Source organism: Mirounga leonina, unplaced genomic scaffold, assembly GCF_011800145.1.
Source record: "Mirounga leonina isolate KUSES-001 unplaced genomic scaffold, KU_Mleo_1.0 Mir_168, whole genome shotgun sequence".
NCBI lineage: Eukaryota > Metazoa > Chordata > Mammalia > Carnivora > Phocidae > Mirounga > Mirounga leonina.
In genome coordinates, this window is record NW_023270426.1 from 56473415 (window position 1) to 56486137 (window position 12723).

Below are 12723 nucleotides of genomic sequence, written 5' to 3' on the forward strand. Positions count from 1 at the left end.
TATCCTTGGTATAAATAAATACTCTTCCCTTTTGGGGTCTCTTAGCTGACAGGTGGCAAATACAGAGGAAAGACTTTCATCTCTCTCACTCTAGGAGCCCATCAGAAGTTTAGAAGGAAGGGAAAACAGGCTTTGATCTTTTTGCTGCAGTGTGTTCCTACTGCAAAATAATGAGGGAGGTGATGTGGCATTGAAGGCTGTTGGGTTGAGAGAGCCGCCCTTTGCAGGGCTGATCCCTGGCACACTGCTTGTCCTGAGGCTGCCCCAGCAGGCAGTGATAACAACAGCTAATATCTAATCTCTGCACACTGTGCTTTAGGCCCTATTCCAGGCATGCTCCTCATGAGTAGTATCTCATTTATACAACAGCTTGTAATGTTAAGGCCAATTCATTTCCCCCACTTTGTGGATTAGGACAAGTAGGCATCAAAAATTAAGTCACTTTTTTCAAAGTGGTAGGTTCGGATTTCCAATCCAGTCAATTTGGATCTAGAACGCAACTCTCACCCACAGAACTAAATATCCTTTATCCTGTCCTTTATCTTGTGTCCTCTGTCCTATCCTGCCACAATGTCACCTTCTCAAAAGGCCCACACTGATTAACCCACTGAAAATTGCAGCACTCCTGACCACCAAAATTTTTGATTGCCTACTCTGACCCTTTAGAACCCTGAGTGAATCATTTACACTCTGGGCACCTCAAGCCACAACCTTCTCATTGGAAGCCACTTCTGGACTGATCCTGAGTAAGTTACACTGTCTTCAGCAGAGTTTCAGGTCTCCATGACACCTGACTTGTATATTCTTGTGATACTTTTGGACTATAAGCATAGTATCTGTCTCTCTGGGAACCATGTGAATCTGCTACTGGCACTATTTAGATTGGACTGTTGAACCAGTGGTTAATCTTCATGCACAAATGGTGCATTGTAAACCTCATAAAAGGATGGGTGACTTATGATAAAAAAAAAATCAGGTGTCCTATGCTCAGATATACAAACTCTGTTCTAGGTTGATAGTTCATACCTTTCTAATGAAAACATTACATTATTGATCCCTGATATGGAAACACCATCTACCCGAAAGCAAGAAATCTTGACTTTAGATAAGAAGTCAAGATGCTAGCACTTTTTTTTTTTTAAGATTTTATTTCGTTATTTATTTATTTAAAGGGAGAATGGGCAGAGGGAGAGGGAGACAATCTCAGCGGACTCCACACTGAGCACAGAGCCCCATGGGGGGCTCGATCCCACGACCTCGGGATCATGACCAGAGCTAAAATCAAGAGCCTCTCAACCAATTGAGCCACCCACGTGCCCAAAGATGCTAGTACTTTTATAGTATTCATACTATTTATGAAATTGTTATAGTAGAATATTACCCTGGGTATCAACTCCTGGGATCTATAAATAACTTTAGTGCCAAAGAATTGTGTGACCTAGGACAAGTCATTTTTCTTATGTGACCTTCAGATTTCTCTTCTATAAATCTAGGTAACTCAACTAGATGATATCTCTAAGCTCTTTATGAATTCTCACATATTTTGATTATCTGAAAGGCTCTGAGAAACCAAAATTCAGTGGTCCTGACAATTGTTTGGGGTTTGAATATTCATGCAGCTGTGGGCGAATTGTAAGTAGGATAACTATATGTTCTTTGCTCGGGGAGTCCCAATTTGTAACATCCCTCCATAATTATAAACAACACCCTCCCTTTTTAGCTTGTATTATCTTTATTATTCCTCATTAACTTTCACCTTATGGTAATGTAGACCTCTAAGGTTTGAAAGTTAATTTCTACTGTCACTTCTTCCAGTTTTATTGAGATAAAATTGACATATAGCACTGTATAAGTTAATATTTTATACTTTTCTAAGTTTTTATCTAAATTCCAGTTAGTTAATATACAGTGTAATATTAGTTTCATGTGTACAATATAGTGACTCAACAATTCCATACCTCATCCTGTGCTCATTACAAGTGTAGTCCTTAATACCCATCGCCTATTTAACACATCCCCCCACCCATCTTCCCTCTGTGTAGTTAAGAGTCTCTTTCTTGGTTTGCCTCCCTATCTCTTTTTATTTTCTCTTTGCTTGTTTGTTTTGTTTCTTAAATTCCACACATGAGTGAAATCATATGGTATTCATCTTTCTGACAAATGTTCTGATGAACATCTTTCACTTAGTGTAATACTCTCTAGCTCCATCATGTCATTGCATATGGCAAATTTCATTCTTTTTTTATGGCTGAGTGATCTTCCATTGTGTGTGTGTGTGTGTGTGTCTAGTGTATATATAGATATAGATATACCACTTCTTCCTTATCCATTCATCAGTTGATGGACACTTGGGCTGTTTCCATAATTTGGCTATTGTAGAGAATGCCGCTGTAAACACTGGAGTGCGTATATCCCACTGTATAAGTTTAAAATGTACAGCATAATGACTTGACTTACATATATTGTGAAAGGACTACCCCAATATGTTTAGTTAACAGATATCACCTCATATAATTACAAAAAAAGTTTCTTTCTTGTGGTGAGAACTTTTAGGTTCTAATATTTTAATACTATCATAATGGTATATTTGAAAGTTGCTAACTATAGCCATCATATTGTACATTACATCCCCAGTATTTATTTATCTTATAACTGGAAGTTTGTACCTTTTGATTACCTTCATCCAACTCCCCACCACCACCACCACCCCCTATTTTCAGTAACCACAAATCTAATCTCTTTTTCTATGAGTTTGGTTTTTGTTTTTAGACTCCACATATAAGTGAAATCATGCAGTATTTGTGTTTCTCTTATTATACTTTGTGTAATACCCATGTTGTCACAAATGGCAGGACTTTCTTCCTTTAATGACTGAACAGTATTCCAGTGTATGTATGTTTGCATCCATTCACCTGTTGATGGACATTTAGGTTGCTTTCTTGTCTTAGCTATTATAAATAATGCTGCAGTGAACATGGGTGTACAGATGTGCCTTTGAGATAGTGATCTAATTTCCTTTGAATATATGCCCAGAAGTGGAATTGCTGGATCATATGGCAGTTCTATTTTTAACTTTATGAGGAGCTTCCATACCATTTTTCATAAAGGCTATACTAATATACATTCCCACCAACAGTCTGTAAGGATTCCCTTTCCTCCATATCCTCACCAGCATTTATCTCTTTTCTTTATGATCATAGTCATTCTAGGGACTCCTGGGTGGCTCAGTTCGTTAAGCGTCTGCCTTCAGCTCAGGTCATGATCCCAGAGTCCTGGGATGGAGCCCCGCAAAGGGCTCCCTGCTCAGCGGGGAGCCTGCTCCTCCCTCTGCCTGCCACTCCCCCTGCTTGTGTGCTCTCTCTCTCTCTCTCTGACAAATAAATAAATAAAATCTTAAAAAAAAATAGTCATTCTAATAGGTGTGGGGTGATATTTCATTGTGGTTTTGATTTGCTTTTCCCTAATGACTATTGATGTTGAGCAAATTTTCATGTACCTGTTGGTCATTTGAATATCTTCTTTGGAAAGATGTCTATTCAGATCCTTTGTATGCTTATAAATTAGATTTTTTGTTTGTTTGTTTGCTTTTGTTTTGCTGTTGAGTTGTATGAGCTCTTTATATATTTTGGATATTAACGCCTTATCAGATATGTATTTTACAAGTATTTCCCCCCCATTCCAAAGGTTACCTTTTCATTTTGCTGATCATTTCTTCAAATACATATTCATTTTTAAAAAGATTTTTATTTATTTATTTGAGGGAGAGAGAGCATGCCTGCACCCATGCGGGTGAGCAGGGAGAAGGGGCAAAGTGAGAACGGGAGAGAATGTCAAGCAGACTCCAAACTCAGCACAGAGACTGATGTGGGGCTCCATCTCACAACCCTGAGATCATGACCTGAGCCGAAATCAAGAGCTGGATACTTATGCAGCCATCCTTGCCTATTCATTTTTAATACATTAATAGTAAAATTATGGGTTGTATTTTCTTTTCCGCATTTTGTCTTAATATTATACTGCTCATATTCTTGTATTTTGATACAGGTTTCAGTTTATCTCCCCACCCCCACACGCCCACTAGGATCATACATGTGCCTGTTAATGTTTTTCACTTCATTCACACATAGTTCTAACTTATTTGTGTGTATGTGTATTCATAGTCTTACATATTGTGCTTTTATTTTTCTAGAATGATGTTCAGATATTGAATCAATGGAACAAAGTTTATCTGGATTTTTAATTTTAATGTATATATTATTTTACTTTCCCCAAAGCCATTAAAACTCACTTTCTTATAAGCATTGTATCAGAGCTACACTGCTTTTTGAAACTGGTTTTCTATACTAACTATGGTAATGAATATCACACATAAACAATTGAAAAAGCAGCTGGAGGCATCTTCAGATTCAGATGGGCTTGAACTCTTCTAATGAAAGTGATCATGGTAAAATATGCCTGTCAATTTCCTTGGCTCAACACCTATGAGCTCATGAGGGGGCTAAGAGACTCTTTGTTTTCATGCCCTCTCTCTACCACGAGCCTAGAAGTATAAGCTCTGCATTGCTCTTCTCACTCATATTTTCCTAGGGCTATGGCTTTAACTCAATAACCAAAAGGACTAGACAGAAAAGACAGAGAATCAAGGAACATATAAATAAAACCTGTGAAAGTGAGGATTTATATGGCTTAGTTCTAAAATAGTATCCAATTTACACAAATCCTCTCTCTCCCCTGTAATAAATCTAAAAAGCAGTCCCATTCTTTATTCATGGCTCTCAGAGAATATTAAAGAAAAATGTAGTTCATGATCAATCCTGGCAACATTTTATACCTCTTTTCTCTTATATCTCCTTTCCTGCTCTGCAGAACCCCACATTCTTCACATTTGATCATTCCCCAAAATGTTTCATCAAATTCTCCCCTTATCCTGTCTTCCCCAGTTCCCACTCCCTCTGCCTCTTTTTCTTTCTCTTGGTTTTTTATTTTGTATATTATGTTAATTTATTTACCAAGTCTTTACTCTTCTCCCTACCTATAATCATTGCTTACCCTTATTTAATGTTTAGTATGTTGCAGTCTCTTTTCTATAAACTTGACTCTATTACCCCATTTAGTTCTCCAAACAACAGTATAGGATAGATTCCATTAAAATCCCTAGTTAAAGTTATAGAGAAGTTGAGTAAACTGTCCAAGTTCCCACATCTAGTCAGTGGCAGATCCAGACCCTTCCTAAGCCAGGAAGTCTGGCACCAGGACCCACGCAAATAACCAGTCTTTTCTGCTGTCTCCCTCACCCACTCCTCTCTGAAGGTTCCTCACAAAATACAGGATTCCCTATGATGATTCAGAAAAGGGAAGATGTTAATAAATGTTATCCTGTCCCAGTCACATAAATAACTTAAGTGGCTGTGGATGAGATTGTTATGTGGTTTCCACTGGTGGCCAGATGTAGATATATTTCATTCAGTTGGATTAGCTATCTTCCTAGGGTCAATATTCAAAACCCACTAAATTTGATCTCCACATTGAAAGACCTAGGATTTCAAAGGACAAATTCTATCATCCTGATACTCAAAGGAAGTGAGGGGGATAAAAGATTAACACTTTTGAAATAATTAAAGAACAATAAGATGCATATAAGCTTGTATTAATTATCCAATTACTCCTCCATAAAACTTAATAGCTTTCTACTCTTCCAGTTTTATTAATTCCTTAATTCTTATATTTCCAACATTAGTGTGAACTACTGAGAAATTCACATTATCCTTTTACTTATTTTTAAGCTATAAATTAAAAAAAAATCTCTGAGGATCTCCTTTGCATGAGCATATATAGAAAATATACTTCAAAGGGGCAGTACATACATGTACTAGCAGTCCTCTAGATATATTCTGTTGTTTAAGAATATAATTCAAAGGAAAGAGATGAGAATTCTATTTATTAATCACTAGTTTTCTGTTTTTGTTTATTTTTTTCCTCAAGTAAACCAAATCAATGTTTGAGTTTCTTGATGATAAAATAGTTACTTAACTTGAAAGGTGCCATATAAAATAAGAAATTGGTGACTGTAGATGCTAAATAGATGTTAAGTATTACTATACTATAAAAAATGGAAAAAGCGAATTAAGAAAATTGTGGACAACCAGCAACCTCAAAAATATTACCACTGTGATATGAAGCCAAGATAAGAATCTTCTGAAGCATCATACCTAAGTTTTGGATATGGTATAAAGCTAAGTTAAGAAGAAGAGAATTGTTAGCGGAGTTGTATCCAAAAAAAATGAGTATAAGATAATAGGAACAAATAAATGAAAAGGACAACAAACAAGTAGTATAAAGTAATACTGTTTCCTGACCATCCAAAGAGCCAAATGCAGGGACTGACTATTGCTGTGTTCCAGTGGCAGTTTGAAGGAAAAATGCCTTTGGAAGCAATACAGTTACCAACAATACAAACAACCTATATAGGTTGTTACTTTGATCCTTAATAATCAAGTACCATCATAGATGGATTTATGTGGATAATATAATGAGCCAATTTTGCTTATACTGTCCATCCTTGCCATTTGTGGAAGAGAATGGTTAAGGGGTACTCTAGGTCAAAAAAGGGTCACTGTTTATATGCTATGTACTTTGAAAGCATATGATAAGTTTGGAAGAAACAAAGTGTTCATATCTATTTTTAGCAAGTATAATGTCAGTCCCCACGCTAAAGTTTTATGAATTTCTATGAACAGGTTTCACCCACTTTAATGAATCCTTTAATTTGAGAAATGGGAAAGATAATTGGGAGCAAGATATACCTTTCTCATTCATAAAAAAATGAATTTCTATCTTGTTTTAAAAAAGATATAATTTATTTTTATAATTATATATGATTATTAAAAATCATAAAAATATTACCTACCTAATAAGAACCTACCAGGGAACAATTGGCACAATACAAATAAAACCTTTAATAAATGTTAGTTTTTCAATATATTATTAAATAACTACTACTCCTTAGTTTTCCCCTTAGTATATTTTCTACTTTCCATTATGTAGTGTATATTTTATTTTTATTTTATCTTTGTTTTTATTATTGGCCATTCTATATTCTTTTGATAAGAATTCCATGAATTTTTTATAAGTGAGATAATCAACTTTCTCAGCAGATCCAGGGTAGAAGAGATCCAAAAATAAGTAAGTAATAAATTCCATACCCCATCTACTGTGATTGTTTGGGGATAAGCAATATGACTAAAAGCAAAGAAAATCAGAACAGTGATAGTTTGCCTTAGGCTTTTGCTAGAGTGGGAAAAGGGATTCATTGAATTTGAATCTGAGAGGATGTAGGGCTGAAGCTTTTGTGGTCACCATACTACCATCCAGGGACCACATATTTGAGCTGGAAGTCAACATAGATGAAGCAAAGCCAAAAATAGAGAACCTAGGTGATGGTATCTGAGGCCTGTGAATCTGCATTATTAGACTGTTCAGGCATGTTAACTAATAACTTTGTTTTGTTTGAGCCAATTTTGACTATGTGTCCTTATATTTATAATCAAGGATTCTCCTCCCCACCACCCTTTCATATAGTCTAGATGAGAGAACTATACCAGACCTCCCTTTGTTCTATCCCCTATAGTTTGAATCCTTTAGAGAGAGGATTTCCAAGAGTATGTAAGCCAAAAATATAGAAAAATATCTTTCCTATGTTTTGCCAGCTGAAAAGCTCTAGGAATTCAGATACTCCCTCACAAATAGTGAATGTATTAAGTGGTCTGGATCTCAAAACTAAGTAATAGAGCAGAATATGTTGGCTTTGAAGTTATCCATTGTCATGCTTTCAGCAGGAAGAAAAAAATTCTTTGCTTCAGAAGAAATTTGCAAGCAGTTATGACTTACATGAATAAATAAGTCATTCTGTTATATTATGAAGTTCATTCTTTATATTAGGAAGGAAAGCAAAACTCTGCAATAGAAAGTTCCAAGATACTCTGGTATTACCTTCTGATGTAGCTTTGAACTGATTTGTGCATAGCTATATAACCTGAGACCATTATCAGGAATCAGCCAAATTCAAGTGACATTAGTGGTGCATTGCTAGCTTATTTATCTTGGAATCCTGACATCAAATGGTCAGACTGGGTCACAGCTGGTGGTGTTTGGAAAAGCAGACATAATAGACTTGGATTTGAGGCTGATGGAGGATGGGATGAGTTAAAAACAGGGAAAGAAGCAGCTGAGGTGTGATAGCTGAGTTAGAAGTGTTCAGAATCTCAAGGGCAAGATCCAAGGGAGGAGAGACATAAAAAAAAAAAATAATTGGGAAACTGAGGTTTCTGGTCTACTGGAACAGACTGCTTCCTGTGGCAGCGCTTCAGTACTCTGGATAGCTCCCAAAGGCTTATAAGTACTTAAACTACATCCAAGGCCTATTTCCCTAAGGCATTTTACCCTACAACCCAAGGAGCTGACCTGCCATTTCCCTTCAAGCAAAGTTTTCTGATCATTCAAGTGATAATAGTTTTGCTAAACTCAGTTTCTACAGTCTTGGAAAAAATTTCCAAGACTTTACATCTTGGCATCAAATCAAAGAGTCAAGAATTTGTCTCTTGGTCTTCTGTGTAGCATGTACCAGAATTATCCTACAGCTATTATTTCACATACGTGAAAAGATAGGATATACAAGAATATTCTTTGGAAGATTGTTTGAAATATAAAAATGTGAGAAACAATGCATATTCATCTATACAGCAATAAATTGTAGTGTATCTATATAAAAAATATAATAATGAATACAATGCATATACACAGGCATACACTGATATAGGATAATTCCCAAGATATACTATTAAGATAATTTTTTAAATGAAAGACATAAAAGACAAGTTTGTTGCAAAATAATGTAAGCACTGTATTTCCATCTATGGAAAAAAATAGATTAAATATGCTTGTATATACAAAAATATATTCCTAGAAGATTACACACAACTGGTAATAGCTTTTAAGAAGAAAGTCTATGGACCTGTTAGAAATTTTTACCATCTGCATATGTTGTTTTTCAATAAAAATGCTGTCCATAAGTATATTTTTAGGGTTACTTTAAAAAAATAGTTATAGCCCTATCATGCTCCTTTGTGTAGATACGAGCTACTTGCATTAATAGATCTAGCAAGCTCTCTTCCCTTATAGGTATACTTATACTTAGGTATGTAAGTATACAAAGTTTCCCGTGGTATGCCACTATTTTTCGGTTTCTTTGTCTAAAACTTAAAAAAACAAAATATGTTGACTCATAGACAACAGAGCAAATATTCAATTATTGGGAAGTCCAACTCTATTCAAAATCCTATTTGTGATTTTTCAACATGGTTAAAGTAACACTTTCTAGCAGACCACATAAACCTTCAGAGAAGCAATAATGTAAGAACAAAAGTCACAGACATTTGTTCTAGAACATTTCATTCTGTGCTATACATGGTTAAGGACTTCCTTCCGTAGAAATCAGTTGCCAACAATTTCTCAGAATTTCATCCACTCCAGAGCACATAATGATTTCAGAATGAATCAGTGTCTTGGAAACCTAAAATCTTCTGAAAAAGAAATCTCATATGTAGCCTGGGGAGGAAGGGTGGGACAGGAACTTAGATCATGTACCTATAACCAAGAAAAAGGACTTTATCTTTAAGCATCACTTATAATGAACAGGGGGAATTCATACCTAAGAGGCCTTTTAACTACAATAAGATACATGTAAGACGTGTTTTTCAGATCTAGGTTTGAAAACAAGTTGTGAGTGACAAACTTTTATTTACAGAAAATGTAAATTTAAAAGGGAGGTATTTACTGATCTACTGTGAAAAGCAAGCAGTGTTTCCTATTTCTTGCTACACATGTGGGGAAAATTGTGATTTATGCAATAAAGAACTACAAAGGTAAATTCCATTTACTGAACTCAGGGAGCAGATGTTCTAATGGAAGAATTGAGTCAAGAAGTACAAGACAGACTCAGATAAGAGCTACATTAAAATATTCAAACCTGCAGTAGGAAAACATATGGCAGTATGCTAATAGTATTTATATCTGGTGGGATCATGTTTTATCTACACTTAAGTATATAATATTATATGTACTTCTTTATATTTTCTAGGATTCCCATTAAAATTGTGTATTACTTTTAGGGAAAAATTAAATGTCTATTATTAAAGACTATAATAGTCCAAAATGGTAATTTAGTTATAAGTAAAACAGAACTCATGAATATAATATGCACTACAAATTATAGTAAACATACCTGGGATTAATATATCCCTTTGGTTTTATTTATTTATTTATTTATTTATTTATTTATTTATTTAATTTTTAAAAGATTTTATTTATTTATTTGAGAGAGAGAGAGAGAAACAGCATGAGATGGGAGAGGGTCAGAGGGAGAAGCAGGCTCCCTGCTGAGCCGGGAGCCCAATGTGGGACTCGATCCCGGGACTCCAGGATCATGACCTGAGCCGAAGGCAGTCGCTTAACCAACTGAGCCACCCAGGCGCCCATCCCTTTGGTTTTAAACAAGAGCACACATTTAAATCAAACTGTATAATACGTATCACTATTTAGCTTTCAAGGTATAGGATAGCCACACTTTTCTACAAAGCTTTGCCCCTTAATGATCACTTAGTCTCTCCTCTGAGTTCCCATAATACTTGTTAGCTTTACCAACCATTTGGTATTTTTTTTAAAGATTGATTGATTGATTGATTGATTGATTGATTGCTTTGAGAGAGAGAGAGAGAGAGCACATGAGCTCAGGAGCTCAGGAGCACAGAGGGAGAGGGAGAAGCAGACTCCCCGCTGAGCAGAGAGCCTGAGGCAGGGCTTGATCCTAGGACCCTGAGATCATGACCTGAGCTGAAGGCAGAGCTTAACAGAATGAGCCATCCAGGTGCCCCAACCATTGGGTATTTTATTATACCTATTTGTGTGTGTGTGTGTGTGTGTGTAGTCTTTCCAATGATACAGTATGTTGCTTGAGGATAATGACAAATATTATAAGTTTAGGTAGCCTCTAAATGCCAGCCCAATATTTTGATCATTGTAAAATGTTAAGTAAATCTTCATTGGTTAATTACATAATCTAATTAATTGATAAAGTTGTATAATTATAGAGTTAAGTGACCTAACAACATAAGGTTGATGTGACATTAACAACAAATTTATTGACTAATGAGTAAAATGGATATCTCACCTCCCTTGTCCCTCTGAATATATTGTTAGATAGCTAGATATGCTGGAGGGCACACTAGGGCTTATATTTTGGCTCTAAAATACCAGATATTAAAATTCAGCTTTGTAACAGATAGAACCACTTAGTCCTAGCGTCATAAGAAAATCTTTTCTCAACCTTCCCAGCTGGACGAATAGTGGCATTTGTCAGAATCATCTGACTTTTCTCTAACTTATTCCATATGTGTGTTAGTCCACCTGTATCTGTAGTAGTTCTTTGAGGAAATAATGATGGAATGATCTGTGTCCATCTTTGCTTCTTTCCTTCTAGGTTCAAAAATAAAAGTATCCAAATGTTATCAAAAACAAGATCTTCTATCTGGGCTTTCTATCCCAACCTTTTTAGAAACCAGTTCTTTTAAGTACATCTCTCTTTAATCATTCTGCCATTGCCTCCTTTTCTTTGAACTTCACACATGCACAGATTTTCCTTTTTTTTTTTTTTTTTTTAAATAATTTGACCTTGCTAATCGGGGCCCTACTTTGCTGCATTAATTTAAAGCTTTCTTTGCCTGCATTTCTTTACTCTTTGTCCTCCATTTTGATACCTTTTATTCCTTATCTCCCTTTTACCTGCAAAGTCACTGAACACAGATGTATAAGTTTATATGATAGTACCCCAGAAATATTCCGGGCACAACCGGCATAAATGCATGTGGTGGTCTTGTTGACCTCACTGCACTTGCCCTTGTCCCCCTCTTTCCTCCCCATCTCACCACGTTTCAAATAATACTCTGTGCTGCTCACAGATTAATTTTCCTAAAATATCATTCAAACATTTCCCAGATAGGATGAGGTCTAAATGCCTACCTGGTGGTTTCAGTTTCCACAACTGTTTTTCCCACTTCATACCTACTTTTGCACAGAGATCTTCCACTAGAGCCCCATCCATCTCCGAAACAGACTTTCCACATCATCACTTTCTCACTGAGCATGCGCCATCCTCCTGTATAGACCATCCCATTCCCATCTCCACCTATGTAATCCTACATATAGTTCAAAGGCCAGTTTGACTCTTGTGTCTCTATAAAACTTTAATGACTACCCGAACTCACAAGGATTTCTCTACCCCCTCTCTGATTCTGATTCTATTTACTGCTATCCGACATGTATATGCTGACTTTTCATTGTATTTATTTGTAAATGTATAAATATGCTCTGTCTTTCCATTTAGCTTAAACCTCTAAAGTCAGAGACTAGATGTTATAGCTCTTTGTATCTTCCAAATTGACCAGCACATTTCACATATAGTGATATACTTGGTAAAGGCTGATGATACAACACGATTTTCTATAATTGGTAGGTTTTTATAATACGCCTACCATGCAATCTTATTTTGGCATTTGTCATAAATACATGATAGTTTATTTCACAGGAGAAGTTTTTTTGTTGGTTTTGTGTTGCGTGTAGATAAGTGTACACACACACTCACCCTCCAAGTTACATAGTTACAGCAACATT